The 19,364-nt window shown below is 38.3% G+C and overlaps 1 long non-coding RNA gene across 1 annotated transcript in view; it reads left to right on the top strand.

Annotated features, from left to right (window-relative positions):
- LOC143651704 (uncharacterized) overlaps nt 1-19,364 on the top strand; it is a 116,499-nt gene that overhangs the window by 94,123 nt on the left and 3,012 nt on the right. The window contains exon 2 of the long non-coding RNA XR_013160161.1: nt 16,342-16,694. This is a non-coding gene — a long non-coding RNA (uncharacterized LOC143651704). The remainder of the gene's footprint in view (nt 1-16,341; nt 16,695-19,364) is intronic.

Below are 19,364 nucleotides of genomic sequence, written 5' to 3'. Positions count from 1 at the left end.
TTTCCTAAGGCAGATAGCAATTAAAAAAAAAACAGAATTAAGCATTTTATTTTGCCACTATAAAACCAAACCAGTTGTCCAGTGAAATAATTTATCTTAAATGTCTATAACAGAAAGTTGCAGGTTAACAGCTAAATATATGACTTTTCTTCATGGCAAATAAAACAATGCTAACAGTATATCTAATAATTTTGTGAAGCATATTCAAGTTCACAGATGCTTTATGTTGTTAGTTACAAATAACGTAACTGATCTGGCTTCTATTTTCACACAATGATTTTGTTTTATTCTGGATTCTTCACATATAAAATTAAAAACATTGTTACACACTACATACTACACTAATTTTTATTAGCACAATTTTCCATTACATATCAGAATATTCACTATTTGAATTAGAAAAATTTTAGAAGGAATATCAATCTAGGTATTTGTTCTCGAATCTTACTTTCCTGATAGTTTACCGAGAAGTCAGGCAACAAATGAAAGGAAATATTTATGATGTTATACTCCTCCTAGTGGGCATTTTTTAAATGGCAAGTTCAGCAACTTAACTTGCACACTCAAAAGCATCCTGAGTTTTCAAAGACTCCAGATCCTGAATTGGAATGGTCTTTTCAGTTTGTCTGGTCAACTGTTTCTGTGATAAAATCAGTTATCCAGCTTATGCTTCATATAGGTCTCATTCCTTCAAGAAAGCTATGTTTCTGTCTTGGGGTAACCAATAATTTAGGAAGATATGTTTAGATTAATTCCATATTCCTCCCTTTGTAAACATTCATTTCTTGTACCTCCTTCTTGAGGAAGCTAGGAAGATTTTAATCACAATTCCATTTTTCTCATACTTAAAATATATTTAGAAAATATCTCAGCATAAGAGTATCACTACTAAACAAGTGAAAAACAGTAATATTGATAAGCCACTTAAAAAAAACTTATTTGTTTTAGACAAGAGCAAGAAAATAAGAAGGCATTATTAATAATCCATCTTATTACAAACACAGAATGGTTACTTCTTTGTATTCCTATGTCATTGGCCACTACATCCAAAGCTGAGTGTTTTACCCAATAGTAAAATTAATGCAGATAAATGTACTCAAAAATATTTATTTATTTAAATTTTTAACTTATCTTTCATTTTGTATGAAACTACAAAAATACTATCTATTGTATGGAGGATCTAGTGAAACTGATTGCTTTGCTAAGGTAGAGGAGCCCTATGTGGAGCCTAAAAGACCTCAATTTACAGCCAGAAGGATGAAGCAAAAAGGTGTCCCAAGTAGCAGGGACACATTTAGTCACCGTAAAGGGACCAAGGGGTACCTATTCCACCAGGTTCTCAAATTCATCTTCCCAATTAATATGCGTCTTACTGGAACTCCCTCTTTACCCTGCCAACCTCCACCCCCACCCCTCACCGCCCCCCCCCCCCCCCCCCACACACACACAGTTATGTTTACTCCCCTTAAGGAAAGGAAAAACCTCTTCTTTGGCCCTGTGAGCTAGCACAAACTCTAGGCTGAGCAGATGTCTAAACTAGGCTTATTGTTGGTGAAATCCCAGGTCTAATGATTGGGTTCACCAACATTTATTAATTCCCATTTACAGCTTATCCAAGAATAATTTGCCTTTCAGGCTGTCTGCTGCTGAAAGAAGAGTTTTGCTGGAAAGGGGAGTTAGGAAAGGTATGGAGAGCAATGAGACTTAGGGCAGGCCTTCAGGTGGATGATGGGAAAAACTTTGGCAATCGGGGACTATGTATGGGGGAGGGGACATTTACAAGAAAGAGGGAGGCCAGCCAGAGTTATATTCCACAGATTTGTTTAGAACACTCCAGATCTGCTGTACCACAGAAAAGAAAGTTGTCTTTTCAAATGCAGAGAGCTACACCAGAGAGGAATTCTGGAACCTTTTCTATAATAACGCCAACTGTCCAGTTTTATCTGCCTTAGGTCTCTTCAGAGACGGGTAAAATCATTACACAATTTCTGGGGTGGGGGGACAGGCAGAGGAAAGGTATTGGAACATGGACAACTAGGTGGTTGTTTAGAACATGGACAACTAGGTTCTTTGTACATTAGATTGCTAAGGCAGGCATTAATGTTGTACAACTAAATAGTAAAATAATAAAAACTAAATAATAAAAGCACACCAGGCAATCTCAGGCATCATTACTCAAGGCATGCCCTTAGGTATCAATTTTTACAAACACAGTTTCTATGGCGTGACCTAAGATCTACTCAACCTAAATTTCTAGGAGTGGTGTCTGATATCCAACATATGTAACAAGATCCTTAGCTGATTTTCTATATAGATGTTGAAGTGTGAGAATCATTACATTGGTAATTTAAAAACCATCTTCACAGGTCCTTATAAATAGGGGTGGAAAGGTGGGGAAGGGGGTAGGTAGACTCTAAAATATCAATTATTGTGGGGAAGACCCTGCATAAATCTTTAAAAATCCCTTAGAAATTGCCATTTTGTTATTTCTCCATTAGTTCCCATCTGTGTGGGAACATAATTTGACTTATTTGAATGAGCATTAGTTGAAATAGTAAGCTAACATTTATTTAGTTGCAGTATTAAAACATTTTCAACTTTAAATTCTAGAATCATCTGCAGCTTAGGGGAAATGTTTACACTCTATGAAGCACAAGGTAAAGCTGTAGTAAGAATTGTGGTTAAATGAAATAAAAATATAAAGTCAACTAAGTGGAGCTATAGAGATGGGTTTAAATTACTCATAGGTTGATAACAGGGAGAAAACAAACACTTCATTTTTCTATAGGTATATCCACCTAGATATTCACTTTAAAGTGTCATCAGATACTGGCCTATTTAATGTTAATAATTATTTAAGTGTGATTATAATTGTGTCCTAGTTTGCCAGACCTGCTATCAAAACATAATGTATGCTAACATAACCTAGTTTTGACTTAACAGAAATGTAACAGCTCACGGTTTTGAGACTGAAATAAGCACAGGGTCTCGGCAGGGCATCAGGAACGCTTGCTTTCTCCTGAGATCTGCCACTTTCTGGTGCTGGCTGCTGGCAGGCCTTGGAGTTCTTGGCTTGCATCTTACCTCCAACACATGACTATGTTCTCTCCCCTCATTAGTCCTTCTGGTTTCTGCAGACTTCCGGCTTCTTCTCCAACTTCTGGCTTTTGCTTTCTTCTCTTAATAAGGCCTCCAGGAATACGGATTAAGACCACCCACATTCAGTTGGGCCACACCTTAATAAAATAATAACACTTCAAGAGGTTCTATTTACAAGTTCAAATGCACAGGAATGTGGGTTAATACTAAGAATATATATAAATTGGGGTACACAATTCAATCTACCACAGACTGAAATCCCCAATCTTCTTGTAAATCTGGCATATGATTCTTAGAAGTGTACTGCGAGATCTGCTTCCATGAATATCTGGGCCTGGTGGTTGGTTCTCATCTATGTGACTCATCGTTTCACACAGCCAATGTTCCCATCAATGATAATCCATCGGCTGTAAAAGGGTCTTACTGTGTCATAACCTCATGGAAAAAATTTAAAAGCATCAATTTCTTAGCGTGTTGCAAAGTGGTTCAGCAGTTTTCTGGTTCAAAAGCAAGAGAAAAAAAAACCTTTCTAACCAACAGCATGCAACTCAGAAGAAACAGCAAGAGAGTGAATCAAGTGATTATAATACAAACTGCATTCTCAAGAAAATCAACTGTAGGGGTATGAAAGGGCCTCATGAATTCATGCTTTTATTTTCTAAGCATTATTTCAATGATAAACCTAGAAAAGGACTGATGAAGATTTCTTTTTTCTACAACAAGAACATTTGCAAATTGGAGAGGATATTCTGAGCATTTGCAAATTGGAGAGGATGTTCTGCCATGTATTTACATTAAAACACTTGATATATGCTTAAATCCACCTATATTTATAAATTATCAATAGCCTAATATCTAAGTATTTCACATTCAACTCTTTAATTGCATGTAGCAGATGGAATACATCTTACACTTTCCATTTACTTTATTCTCAGTATTACATATACTATAAACTTGAACCAAGGTGCCCTTAAATCTATAATACCACTCTCTGCGGCTTCTCTACACACACACTAGATAACCTGTGAGCAAAGTCAACTTTATTCATCCAATTATTATATGTCCACATTTAATACGTCCAAATGCTATTTTTAATCTAAATATTCCATGCAGAGGCTATGGGAATCGCGGAAAAAGAAAGTCTATCTTTTGATGCCTACTACCTTCATTTTCCATAGGTTTCCTGTTCCCCAACTACTGGCTCCTGGCCACTGTCCCACTGTCAGGTCATAATTCTTCAGTCATGACCTTCTCTCCCTGCTACACAAGGGTAGGAATAGATTAGAGTAATGATTCTCAAGGGAAGGGAGAGTATAAGAGAAGGGAGAGGTAGGAAGCTTACATCACTCTAAATATTATGTCGTATAATTATAATAAATATAAATAAGATATAAATTATAACTTTATATCTTAAAAGAATGTTGTTGCTATAAAAAAGCTTCAGCAAGCAAATTTCAGCTAAAACTTCACTGGTATATTTGCTTTTGATTGCTGTCATAACAGACTGCCACAAACTTGGTGGCTTAAAACACAAATTTGTTATCTTATAGTACTATAGGATAGAATGCTGACATGGATCTCAAGGGGTTGGCAGGGCTGCATTCCTTTTTGGAGTTTCTAAGGGCAAATTTGTTTCCTTCCACTGAATAGCTTCTAAAGGCTGCCCACATTCCATGGCACGTGAGCCCCTTCCTCTCACTTCAAAGCATCCCTCTGTACCTTTCTTCCAGTCACACTTCCCTTTGACTCTCCTCTTTAACCTCCCTCTTCGACTTTTGAGCATCCTTGTGACTGTATTGGGAACACCCAACTAATCCTGGATAATCTATTTTAAGGTAAAATGATTAAGAACTTTAATTCCATTTGCAATCTTAATTCTTCTTTGTGACATAAGGTAACATGTTCACAGGTTATCGGGATTGAGGCCTGAGCATCTTGGAGTACTATTATTCTGCCTACCACAGTTGGTGAGGGTAATCCTAATATGGTAATTATTAATCATAGACAGGGTGTCCCCTTAAAGGGAGATACAAAATGCAAATAAAAACAGTAGTGGAGCATGAAAAAGAAGGCGCATCATTATAAGAGCTTATGGGTTTGGAAGCCCAAGCAACATTAGCTCAGTGATACAATTAACTGTTCAGGAGGTGGTTTGATAGGTTGAAGAAATCAAATGCATTTATGTTGGAGTTTAGATTTTTTTAGCCTTAACTCTTAAACTGATGAACTTTGTGAGCTTGTTCAAGTCACTCTGTCTGGAGTCCAGTTTCCTCCATGATATTAGCTGTTGGATGTGATGATGGCTAAAACAACTAAAATGATCTCAAAGTGAAAATAAATAATATGGCTTCAGATGTTTCCTGGTCCAAGGGTTTGTAGTTTAAAGACACCCAAACCTTTAAAATTTGTACCAATCACATTTTAGGAAATTTAGGAAAGATATTTCTTTCCCTTACATATCTTAACCACCGTGAAGAACATATTCCAGTACTGGCACAGTGTGCACAATTATAGAGAAAGCAATTTTGTACCTTTTGTTTTGGGTTTTCCTTTATATTTTTGATTATTAATGATGGGCCTTTTCAAATCTTCCTCTACTAAGTTATGAACTTCTCAGAGACAGACATTATAAATTAACAACAGAGGTCATAAATGTTAATGCCTACAGAAGCCAGGCAGGAAAGAATAGAGCAGGTAGAGTGTGATGCATTAGAGAGTTAGTGAGGCCTAAGGAAAATTAGAGTGGGTACCCATTTAAAAAGGAGTAGTTCCTGCGTAGGTTGAGATGACTTATGCTGCAAGCAAAAGGTCCCTTATTGCCCATAGCTATATATATATATTTTTTCTGATAGCTATGTTTTTATAATGAAATTTCTCAATTTTCAGATGTAGGCAAGTATTTCATATTTTTAATATAAATATGAAAAAACATCTGGGTAAATACAGTTGGAGGGCTTCCAGTTTGTAAACTCTGGCTAGTTTTCTAGACTGTATAAAGCTAAATGTCATAGAATGTCACTCAACATAAGGGGTATATGTAACAATGCTTTCACATGCTTATGACAGAGAACGAACACGCTTGTATATTGAGTAAAGGAGCGGACTATGGAATATTTGTGTATGAGTTAATATTTTCAAACATTTCTCTATTCTATTTTTAATTTTATATTACATCATGGAGGCCCCTAGGTAAACTTTCTTTACTATCAAAACATAAATTAAGTCCATTCAAAAAACTACCTTTATATTAGATAGTTGTGATTTGCGATTATCACAATAAGATTATTCTGGTCATTACTGAGCACCTGAACAACACGAAATGTTTATAATGTTCAGACTGTGTCTTAAATGTCATGTTTTAAATGTCAATGTCAGTTAAACAATTTAGAAGTATATACCCCTAATTTCTGTGAAACACAAAACCTGCAAAACACACACACATATGCAATACATATGTGTGTGTGTGTATGCATGCATAGATGTATACAGAATTTGTTTCCCCTCTGAATGGATCTTGATGCCTGAGCTGAAGTCCAAATAAGAAAAGCAAATTTTACCACCAGATGGAGCTTAGCCTCCATTAAAACAGCAGATACTTTTAAAAATTTTAAATGCTTGTTTGAATTCTTTGTATACCCCAGGGAAGGGCTGAAGAAGAAAAAGTAAGCTTCAAAGTAGATTAAGTGTGTTTTAAAAGCCTGTTGCAAATTCCAGTTACCACAGGACTTTAAGTATTCTTCATGAGAGTATTCATTTGATCAGGTGCTAAGTGGCCATTCATAAATGCTTTGACAATTGACTTCCTTCCTTTCTGTTCTTTCCTCCTTCCTTGCATGAGAATGTAGTTAAATTCCTATATATTTAGGCACCCACTTTTAAATAAAATCACAGGTTATCACTATAACAGGACCTAAGAAGTAAAATTACCAAAGAAATACCTCCCTTTGCATAAAGATTGAACATTTTATATTACACAACAGGGCATACAATCTCAATTAGATGAAATGAAATACATTGTGTAAAGCATCTAGCACAATGCCTAAAATAGTCAACAGGTAGTAAAGGTCACTTCTACCATATTCTCCGAAGGAGACAACCATCTAATGATTAATATTTATTGCTCCACCTGCCTATAAAATACTCATTGTGTGTTCAGAGTAATGCTAGATTTTGGAGCACATAAAATTATAAACCAAGACATGATGTTTGTCCTTAAGTTGAGGAGAAAAGATGCTACACAAATTAGTGTATTGCTCAACTGGGCATGTAAGCTAAGTTATTAAGTAGTGAGCTTATGGTCGATAAGGACAATAAGAATCAAGAGAGGTCAAAGTAGGTAACTAATAGAGCAGAAACAGGAATGAATATTATAGAAAGAGTTGTGATTGAATAAGTAGAGGGCAGGTGACGTGTCCAGGTAAGGGCAAGAAAACAAGTCAAAATGCAGCAGCAGGGAGGGGGTAGGCAGGTTTGTGGTCAAGAAGGCAAGATGTATAACTCAACTAGAGGTGCATTTTGGCCTATAGGGTAAAACTAGGCTGTGCAAAACAAGGTGAACTAAAATGTTGGAGGACAGTAAAGGGCAAAATGGTGGGTTTTACTTGCTATAGAAGTAAGTAGAGAGTCATTGAAGACTGCCAGTCAGGAACGTAGATGAGGAGAGCATTATTTACATGGCTTATGAAGGGGAAGAAGATGGACTCAATCAGTAGTCAGCCTCCCTAGCTGCCTGCTGTTTTTCCTTGCTGTCATGAGCATTTATTATTCTGGATTCTAAGGACACAAAGATGTATAAAACATGTCCTTTACTCTTAAGTTGCCTAGCGGTAAAAATACTGTTAAGGTTTATCATTGAGGCCCATCATTGCATAAGTACAGATGAAGAAGAAACAAAGTAAATGTATGGGAAAAGATACAACAATAGCGTACATCAGGCAACAGTAAATTCAGCAAAAGAACAGGAAAAGAGCACACATTGGGTTCAGGAAATGATAAGTGATTTGCTTGAGTGTGTGAAAGGTAGGGCAGGAGTGAGTTGCAGTGATGCGGGAATAAACTTGAGTGGTGGCAGTGTTGCATGAAACAGGGACAAGGCTTAAAGCCTTCTGGAATGTTACACAGAAACACAACAAACTGGGGTCGAGGCTCCGAAGTTTCAGGAAGTAGAGTTTTATTGTCTACAGCCACAGGGCTCAGCCAAGTATCCTCTGAAAGTGCGCCCTGACCAAAAGGTTAACATCAGTTTCTTATAGACAGGATGACATGTTAAAGACAAGGTAAATGATTGGCTGGTTTAAATCGGGACGGGCACAAAGCTGGGCTTAACAGAAGCAGATGAACGGTTGGGGGGAGTCTCACAGGGACTTCTCTTACCCTGCCTATTGACCATCCTCAGGGCCTGGGAGATTTTTCAGCAGGGAATTGGCCTGAGTAAACAGGGGCCTGCCTGCTGCCACAGGAAGTGGTTTTAACAAACAGGGACTGCCTGCAACAGCAAAAGAAATAAAGAAAAAAGCTGAGAATTAATGGATATTTTAAGGAAAAATGATTTGGTTGCATGGGGAGGAAAGAAAAAGAAAAGAGTCCAAAACTCCCAAAGAAGAGAGCAATGAATAGTGGTAACAATGTCAAAGACTTGACAATGTAGAACCAAATCTTGAAGACTAAGGCAATTACTAACACCACTCTGTCCTCTGAACTCCTATTACTGCCTAAATTTGAATTTCAGGAACAAATCAAGCTTGGAAGAGAAAATATGAGCTCAGATTTCTAGTAACATTAATTGAATAGTAAGATACCTAATTATAAAATTATGCTGAGTAGACAATTAGAGCTCATGTGATATTCACTGGGAGGTAGGGAGACCGCCAAGGGAGACCAGAAAACTGTTCTGAAAGGAGTGGCATTCATTACCTGCCTCATTCATTTAAATATTTATTATATCTAAGGCAGGACTATTATGTTGTTAGTTTGTGTTTTGCTCTCTTTGCTCATCCCTCCCCTGATATTTAAAGCTGATAGTCTGGTTTTATGGTTCCTTCCTTCAGGGATTTTGGCAGGGAGGGCAGCAGGAAGAACCCAAAGTTACAGGTGCTTCTGGTTCTGATGTAAAACCCAAAAACCATTAGATTGTACTAACAGTCCCTGGATAAGAGAGGAAAGGTCTTCTGAGGCAAGAGAGGAGAAAGCAAAAAAGAGAGACCTGGAGATCTGGAAGAGGATGATGGGCCCCAGGAATTCAGGGACCAGGTTGGGGAGGCTGCCCTTGATTGCTGGGCCTGCAAGGTCAGCCGTGTGGCCTGATGGCTGAGGATTAGGGGCCGGTGCTGATGTTCTAAGGCTCCTTAAGAGCATATGGTCTTTATAGATTCCTGATGTGAGAGAAGCCTAAGGAGGATTTTCTTCCAACTCCACAGGATCAGATCTTAAAATCAGGGCTAAGTTGATTTAAAGAAAAGAATATTAGTTATTTTTGGATACATAAATTTATGAAGTGAGAATTTATAAACTACATACTCCATATGCTTCAAATGATTCCTAGATATCACTTGATTTATATATTCTGTGTCCTTTGCTAGTCAAGGCTGTAAATTCCTTAAGGGCTTACATGCCAACAGATAAAGACTCAATAAAAGACTGTTGATACTGTTGCTAGACTGTAATTAAATTTTACACCTAAAGGGACTTTAGTGGATTACTATAACATTTAATGAAAATTGCAGTTAACCAGAGAGGTAAAACACAGCACTTAGGGTCAAGGAGATTACACCTTAGATGGGAACAGAGCTATGTAGAGTTCATTTCAGTCCAATGTGATCCATAAGCAAAGGTATCCATTGATGCTGCGCAAATACCAGAGAACGGTGCACTGCCCTGTAGGAACATTTAAGGAAAGCATTCAGTATGAGCCCAAGCCAAATCTTGAAGACTAACACAATTGCTAGATACAGCTTTCTCCTCAAATTCTTATCACTGTCTAAAATTACCATTCACATCACCTGTACCATATAACACTTCCATTGTCATAATTTTCACTTATTTATCTTATCTGCAGAAAATGTGTCCAGGAAAGTGGGAATCTTGCTTTTTATCTCTTTGTAGAATGTCTACAGGATCAACAGGTCTCCATCATAAGAGATACTCAATAAATATGTTAATTAGAGAACGGAATTTGGTCTCGTACACAGCATAATTAATCCTCATCTTAATGAAGAGGAGACGCACATATGCTGCTATTGACTAACTGTGCCAGCTGGCCTGACTCCCATGGAGGAATGAGAATAAAAACAAAACTGGAACACAACTGAATAAGTAGACCATTTTTTTTAACTGCCAGATCTATTATCTGTCATTTTTTTGGTAATTATTTATGATCACAATTAGATCTTAGTTGATGAGAAATGGTGTGGAGGATACAAAGAACATGGGGTTTGGGTCTTGGCCCTACCACTTACTAGCTGTGTGATCTTATGATCCTTACTTGGCCTCCATGAGCTTCAGGCTCTTCTGTAAAATATGGATAATTGTAAGTTCCCTAGAAATTTACATCAGATATGAGAACATTATTTGACAAAGAGTAAAACCCAATTTAAACGTAATTATTAATTAGTTTTCCCCTAGATACTCATTATCATAATGAAGATCACAGAGACTTTATATAGAAAAAGGCCGAGTCTGTCTTTTACATACCCATACTTGTTTTATTTTGTAAATGGTATTCTTTATTCATGCCTCATAAAATATTTTTCCCAATTAAATTGAGATATTTTAGTTAAAAATGATATTTTTCTGTTTTTTTTTTTTTTCACTAGCGTCTTATAGGTTGACTAAGGGTAAGACTATAAAATGCAGACTTTGGGAAATATATCAATATCACACCATTTTGTGTTTAATTTGCTGGACACAGGAGCATCCCTTTTCTGAAAAGGGATGGATAATTAGTGCTTGTTCTAGTTTGCTAGCTGCTGGAATGCAATATACCAGAAATGCAATGGCTTTTAAAAAGGGGAATTTAATAAGTTGCTAGTTGACAGTTCTAAGGCCAAGAGAATGTTCCAATTAAAACAAGTCTATAGAAATGTCCAATCTAAGGCATCCAGGGAAAGATACCTTGGTTGAAGAAGGCTGATAAGTTCAGGGTCTCTCTCTCAAGTGGAAAGGCACATGATGAACACAGTATCATCTGCTAGCTTTCTCCCCTGGCTTCCTGTTTCATGAAGCTCCCCAGGAGGCATTTTCCTTCTTCATCTCCAAAGGTCGCTGGCTAGTTGACTCTCTGCTTCTCATGGCTATGTCATTCTCTGCTCTCTCAGAAACCCCTGTCCAAAATGTTTCCTCTTTTATAGGACTCCAGAAACTAATCAAGACCCACCCAAACTAATCTCCACCTAACCCAGCTTAACAGCCACTCTTGATTAAATCACATCTCCAGGGAGATGATCTAATTACAGTTTCAAGCACACAGTGCTGAATCAGGATTAGAAGAAATGGCTGCCTTTACAAAATGGGATTAAGATTAAAATATGGCTTTTCTGGGGTACACACATCATTTCAAATTAGCACAGTGCTATTACGCATTCTGGGGAGTATGTAATCTTGATATAGGAAATAAGGCAAGTCCTTGGGATGGAGGTAGAACTGGGAGGAGGCATTGTTCATTCTCTCTGGTCCAGGGACAGTTGGGCTCAAATATCCAGGGATCCAAAGCAGTTCTGGTAGTGAGCCAAGTGGGGACAGGTCTGATGGGAATGGCAAACCTACGTTAGCAAGCAGGTCCCTTGCTGAGGGCAGGCCCCTCACCCCTCTTTGCACATTTAAACTACCTCCTCTTTAAAAATTCCCCAAATTCCTCTAAACAGTCAGAACTACACCTAACTAGATGCTTGCTCTGAGAATGGGTAAAACTGCACAAAGGCAAGATAAGACAAATTCCTGTAAAGAAACCCCTCCCATAACTGTTCATCTGCTTCTGCAAACCCAGCTTTGTGCCCTTCCCAATTTAAACCAGCCAATCATTTACCTTGTCTTTAATGTGTCATCCTGTCTATAAAAACTGATGTTAACCTTTTGTTCAGGGCTCAGACTTTCAGAGGCTACTTGGCTGAGCCCTATGGCCATGGATGAATAAAAACCTACTTTCTGAAACTTTGGAGCCTCAGCCCCAGTTTGTTCTGTTTCCACATAATGTTCCGGGGGGCTTGCAGCCTTGTTCCTGATTTGCACAACATTTCTGGGGGCTCATCTGGGATTGAGAGGCCGGTGACATTTTCACCTCCCTCGCCCATGGTGGAGGCATCGCCTGGACTGGAGACCCATCAGAATCCAGTGCCAGCAATGGAGCTTTCCCCCCTCTCTTGGATTCCTGACCTCCCTGGGCAGGACAGTTTCTGTCCTCCAGGACAGTTTCTGGAACCAAGTTTCTGGGAGTACATCTGTCTGATGGGTAAGTGCCTGGGTGCATCAGTTTCAGTCCACTCAAAAGGCTAGGGGAGCCTAAGTGGAAGGGGAGCTTGATCACCTCCCAGTGACTCTCCAAGTACTGGTCTCCAGTTGAAGGACCAGGGGAAACAGAAGTCTTCAGGTCTGGTTTCGGGAAGGGCAGTGTGGGAGAGGTGTTGGAGTGTGTGAGTGTGATTGTGTGAATAAAAGGAAGTCCTGGGCCACAGGAACTGTGCACCAGGTCATGAACGAGTTCATATTCTGCAATTTCGTGGTGATCCTCATATGGCTCAGGATGGGCAACTCAAAAGGGGGGCAGCCGGAGCGTTATACTGGACCACCAAAGCCAAGAGGTGCCCAGTGTCCCCACTAGGGGAGCAGCCAGACTGAACGAAGTGACAGTTTGTTCAAAACCCTTTGTTGTTCGTCTGTAAGCTCTCTAATTGTTGGCACCACCAATATGGGAGGGGAAGTCAGTAAGACTGTTGTACTGCATGGTGTCTAACTTTAAGAAAGCTTTTATGGATGGCTGGGGAGTCAAGCTGACCCCTGGCCAACTTAGGAAACTGTGTGAATTAAAGTGGACCACTTTTAGGGAGGATAAAGAGAAATTCTCTTGTATTATGGCTTATCATTACTCTGTCTTATAAATTAAAATTGTCACATTTCAAAGTAAGAGGAGAACATCTGTGGGTTTTAAAACTTATCTTATTAAGAGAGTCTGTTCTGTACAACTGATGCTGCCATTGGGTGACCTTGGTAAGAAACAATTGAAATGTGCACTTTAGCTGGGAGGACTGGCTATTCTCCCAGAAGGAGGCGTACTTTAATTAAAACATGTAGGTTCCAGGAAACTGCTCTTGGTCCTTAGCCAGTTCCCACAGGACCAAACTGAGCCCAGTCACATAAGCTAATAGGAATTTGGCCATTAATGTGAAAATATCATAAAAAGAGGAAAGAGGAAAAGACCGCATGCAAGAGAGAAAGAAAGAGGAGTAACTTGGGAGAAGAAAAGAGAAAAGAATCTTATGAGACAGGGAGAGCACCTCATCAGAATCTTATGCTCTGCTAGGGATCTTAACTAAGGAGATTCTGAATGCTGTCCCCAAGATTGCTCTGGATTTTCACTAATGACAGTTGGAATGCTGCTTCTGAAACTCTCCAGCACTTCTCTTGAGGTATTGGTGCCATCTTATCTAGTGATGTAACTATGCATCATTTTTGAAGACTCTTTAAATTACTACATTTTCTTTAATAACCTTCCTAATAAAATCTGTTTTTATATCACTGAAGTCTGTGTTGTCCGTGAATCTGAACGTATAAATTAATGGCCACAAATATCACATTGCCTTTTGAGTGACAAAATTGGTGCTGTGAGCAGGATTCGCATTTCAGCACAGCTTTATACTGGTGAAGGTCAGTAAGGCAAGCTTTAGAAAATTTGTGCAGAAAATATGGACTATGTTCTTCTAAATACTGTAATGCTTTATTAGGACCATTCTTGATAAATTTAAAGTTTCTGGTTTCTTGTCCTTTTTGTGTGCAGAATGTTTTGGATTTAAATGATTTGTCTCTCTGGTTTGTACTTTCTAATGCTATAAGACATTCAAGATTTTTTAGGTCAGTAGTCCCTCTTCAAATTTTACTTGAAATAGATTAATAGTGAGCCATAAGCTTTAGACATAGATTAGGAGATAATGTCATTTTTGAAAAAGTCCTCTAAGCTAAAAGTAAAAAACCAAAAAAATCCCAGGATGGGATGATTTATCTTACTCCTCACTTGCAAAGGAATGGGAAAAATGGACAGGACCCCTGAAGATTGGGGGAATAGAATTAAACAGGGAGAGCCTATTGAGGTTGCTCTGTGTCTAGAAAACGTTCCACTAGAAAAAGGGAAAGAAATAATTGGAGTGTATAGAAAAGGATGGGCTTTGTGAATGGAATATAGAAAAATGTGTGAACAGAGAGATGAGCAGTCTCTGAAAAAATGAATTATGAAAACGGATTGGCAGAATTACAAGCAAAACTGTCCATGCTGCAGAATAAAAATTTTGCTTTGGAAAATCAAATTTGTAATTATCAGTCAGTAGTTGAGAGGGCCGCAGTCCATGTGGTTCACTATAAATATAAAAAGAGATGAGGTAAAGTGAACAGAAGGTAAGTACATATGGTACTAGCCACTGCCACTGCTGATTGGGACCCTGATAAGTGGGATGGCGATGTGTGGGATGAGGCTGATGATGAAAAAATAGGAATATTTTAGAGGAGAAAGTTTGTCAGAAAAAAAATGGGTAAATATCCTCCAAAATAGGAGCTGGCCCAATACAAAGGCAAAAAAAAAAAAAAAAAAAAGAGAAACAGGCAATCAGGTTACTTTCAAAACCACTATAAAAGAATGAAAAATAACTGACATTCTTAGGTGTTTTATTCAGAAAACTGGTAAGGAATTAACTACCTAGATGGTCAGAATTACTGATGCAGGGGCTGTAGGAGTGGTGCTGAACTATGCTGATTGCATAAAACTTGTAGGAATTAGCACCAATCCCTTTATACAATCTGCTTTTCAGAAGTTTAGTTGGCAGACTAGAAAAAGTTCTAACTTGCTGGCACTGGCTGCACAAAGGTGTAATAAGCAATGCCCTGCTGACACTATGTGATTACAAAATAATCGATCCTGGTACACTTTGTGAGATGCTATGCAGAAATTTAAAAAGGAAGTTATGAAGTCAGTAATTGTATTGAGAGAGGCCGACATACCACCTGCTCCCTGTCAATAATTCACAGAGAAATGCTATCATTAAAGCAGCACCTCTAGCATATAAACACTTGAAAATGACTTTATTATTAGGAGAAACAGGCAATTCACTTAACATTGTCTTAAATAAAATAGCAGAGGTGGGAGACACGGGCAAGGAAAGGCCAAAAGATATAATGGGAAATGGTTCTCCAATACGAATAACAGAATTTCCTGCAGAGACATGTTCCAAGCCCTGCTGGAAGCTGGGGTCAACCAAAAAAGTATTAACGTTTTGTCATACAATAAGATAAAGAGAAATGTAAAGCAAGTTGTAGTTGTAAAGTAAATAGTGCTCCTACTCCTGGCAAGGCAGAAAACCTGCGTCCAGTTCCCTTGGCATCTCTGTACCCTCATTTAATCCCTTTTTTCCAAAGGGATTAGGCAATATCCCATTATCTTTGACTCCAAATTTGTGGCCCCCCTTTGGTTTTATGCTTCATATTTTTAAATTGGGGAAGCTGTTTAATATTGAGAAACTCCTTGCTTGCAAGTTTTATCCTTACAGTTTTTGAAAAACTCTTGATATGTGCCATTAATTCCTATTTTAAAAATTGTATACTGATGTTTCAAATATGCATTAACAAAAGCACTTTAAGTATTTAATATTATTCTGACAAATTAGATTTTGATAGTTATTCTATATGGTGAAATGTTTGCTTGAAGTAATGACTTAAGTATGAAGGATACAAAGGATGCATTTTTACTAAAAGGAAAAAGAGAGTAGTCCTAAGATAAAATAAATGGCTGCTACAGAATAAGGAAAATGTAGGACAAAGCCTGAACAAATATAGTAAGTTGCTGAAGGTTTGTGGAAAAGGAAATTATGGTCAAAGTTAGGAAAAGTTTTAGGCGAACTAAAAGGGAAGGTGTTGGAACAAGTACCTGAACCCTTTAGCATCTACCCTCCCTTGCATTAGTTTAAACCAGGGATTTTGGAATGGGTAAAAGACTGGAAAAAAAAGACTCCCTCCAGCCTCAATGGAGCGGTCCTTACCATGTTGTTTTAGTGACCCCAACAGCTGTCAGAGCCACGGAGATCATCGTGAATCCACCACTCTCGGGGCAAGAGGGCCACCGCAGATGACCCCTGGGATGCATCCCTGATCCTGAACACCTGACATGCATCATTCTCTGGGAGCCACTGCACCCTGCTCCATCGCAGCCGAGATCAGCTGACCAGCCCGCAACTGAAGCCTGAAGTACCGTCATTGCCCTCCTCTAGCTCACCGGAAGCAGCCAGTCAATGCACGGCCAAAGCCTGAGGAGACCTCCGAGTCCTGCTTCAGTCACCCTGGAAGCTGACTGATCTACACATGGTCGAAGATTGAGGAATCAGCACATGGACATCCCAGTCTGCTGGGTCTGTGGACTAATTGTCTTTTCTTGCTCTTTGTGTTCGTTTAGCAGTTTTAGCCCTCCTGGAAATAGGTCTCCTGGAGTTCTTCCCGAAAACTGTTACTCTTACTTGGTGGGATCCCTCTTACCCAGGTAACTTCCCCCTTCCTAGCTACTGCCCAGAGTGTGTGTCTCCATTCCTTCCCTGCAGCTAATTGCATGTCCATGTGGTGGCACTCCCCATAGTCAGCACCATGTGCCTCAGTCCTGTTTCTGCTCAGCTTGGTCATAAGCCCCCGAATGACACATGCCAGGCATGCCTCAAGACCACTTATGTTGGAAAAAAGGTGAAAACTATAACTAGTATTCATGCCAGGCAGTTCTCAGACCTGCATTATTTTGTATGCACCCTAAAGGAAGGTCCCCCAGTATGCTGTGATCCCACCTCACCAGGTTCAGTAGTGCTGTTTACGTTACTCTAGGGTGGCAAGGCTGTCACCATATCCCTGAGAAAGAGAAGCAATTCCCAAGTCCACCTGACCTTCAACACCCCTCCCAGAACCACTCATCTGCTTCTGTAAACCCAGCTTCACACCCTTCCCGATTTAAACTAGCCAATTGTTTACTTTGTCTTTAACGTGTCATCCTGTCTATAAAAACTGATGTTAATCTTTTGTTCAGGACCCAGACTTTCAGAAACTACTCAGCTGGGCCCTATGGCCATGGATGAATTAAAAATCTACTTCTTGAAACTTCAGAGCCTCGGCCCCAGTTTATTCTGTTTCTGCGTAGTGTTGTCCCTGTTTCACACAACACTACCTTAGCTTTTCTCTGGTGTCAGTACCTATCCTTGCAGCAACAGAGATTACTTCAGTTTCAGGGAGAGTGTAGCCTCTAAGTCCTTCCAATGCATGCATCTGAGATCAAGTTCTCTGAGTGAGTGAGTGGGAGAGCATCCCAGCCTGATACTCTGGATGCATTCTGCAGCACCCAGCAGAATGCTTGTGAGGATCATCAGCAACAGTGGTGACCACATGATGGCAAAACAAAAGAGAAAGGCATGAAAAACTGAGGGGCCTGTGCTAGGCATGCAGGAAACTGCTGCCGAGGGTACTGTGAGTAGGGTTAGAGTCTAGAAGAAATCATACAGGTTCATTCTATAAGAATTTGGGTTTCAACAGAAGATGGAAGTGTAACCTGTTTTATATTACAGACCAGAGAAGACACCAACATAAGCATTATATGATCATTTAAAAACTAACTCCTGTCTGAACTCACCTAGAAACACAGTAACTCCCACAGTGCTGAATCTGCATTGCCAATGAATATTGTTAATTATTTGTAAATGTGTACCACATTGTATTTATTTTGTTTTCCCAATTTATTTTCAGATAAGCATTGCCAACGAATATTGTTAATTATTTGTAAATGTGTACCACATTGTATTTATTTTGTTTTCCCAATTTATTTTCAGATAAACAACTAAATTGGTAACACCTACTTTCTACAAGTTTTTTATAAGATAGCACAAACTCAAAATGTAATTGTTTTAGAACTCTTTCAAGAAAATATTCACATGAAAAAAACAATTTTTCTCTACTTTCATACATTATTTTCTCTCCCTCTCTTTCTTCATACACACATCCACACACACTCTAAGAAAGCTGAAAGGAAAAGTTCAAAGATTCAGAATTGTGAAATTAACTTTGGAGTTCTCTTTCTTAAGAAAAGAGGAAGTTTTATATTTAAGTTTTAAGTCTAGATCAAAAATAAGCAAAAGAGCAGAGAATGCCACATTACTCCTTATCTCTTCTAACATGGTTTTCAGGTCATATACCAATTCTAGAGTTCTAAGAAAAGACTGTGTATCACTAAAGTTCTTGGGAAAAGTCTCCAATCTATTAAATTGTCCTTCAATGTATTCACTGACTTATGCTGCTCTGTGGAGAAAGAACCATTAAATCTTTATTAATTATAAAGGCAATTTATAGATTACAAATAGTTACAGTGCGAAACAATGGCTTAAGGGTTAAAGGGTTCTTTGATACTAAAATAAGTGGACTATAATTGACTAGCAAGGAATTTTTTGGTATTGTCACATTTATATATGTGCCTTTGTCCATTTTTAGTCTCAAAACCGAATAATTCAATGTGTAGGTATTTCTTAATGAAAAGTAACAAACTACTATAATCTAAATATGTTCTGTTTATAAAACATGATAAGTAACTGACTACTAAATTATTGATATTTTAAAATTTAATGTTAGTTTTCACTGATATTCAATGTAAATGTACATATCTGAACTGATGTTTAAGATATGGATGTAAATGTTTAAATGCAAGGCCCAGCTTGTCTTCATTTATACATCATTTTATTTCAACTAACTCAGTCACAATTGAATAGCAAAATATATTTATTCTAAAAAAATAACAATCTGATGCTTTCTATTTTAGAAAAATAAAATTTGAGCTCCAAATATTTATATACTATAAAGAATATTAAAATTTTGCAGAAAAAGTCTAAGAATAAGTCTTAGACATAAGTCTTAGACTTTTTCTTCTTCCCTTTCATGCTAGCAAGTTACCAAGCAATTACAGGGGCATCTAACAGTACAAGAGCTATCCTCAGCACAGTGGAAAAGAATAATGTGATCTATATACTTAACAACATCTACCTTGGTGTGGTGGGTTAAAT

This window comes from Tamandua tetradactyla, chromosome 1, assembly GCF_023851605.1.
Source record: "Tamandua tetradactyla isolate mTamTet1 chromosome 1, mTamTet1.pri, whole genome shotgun sequence".
Taxonomy (NCBI): domain Eukaryota; kingdom Metazoa; phylum Chordata; class Mammalia; order Pilosa; family Myrmecophagidae; genus Tamandua; species Tamandua tetradactyla.
This window is presented reverse-complemented; position numbering and strand designations above follow the sequence as displayed.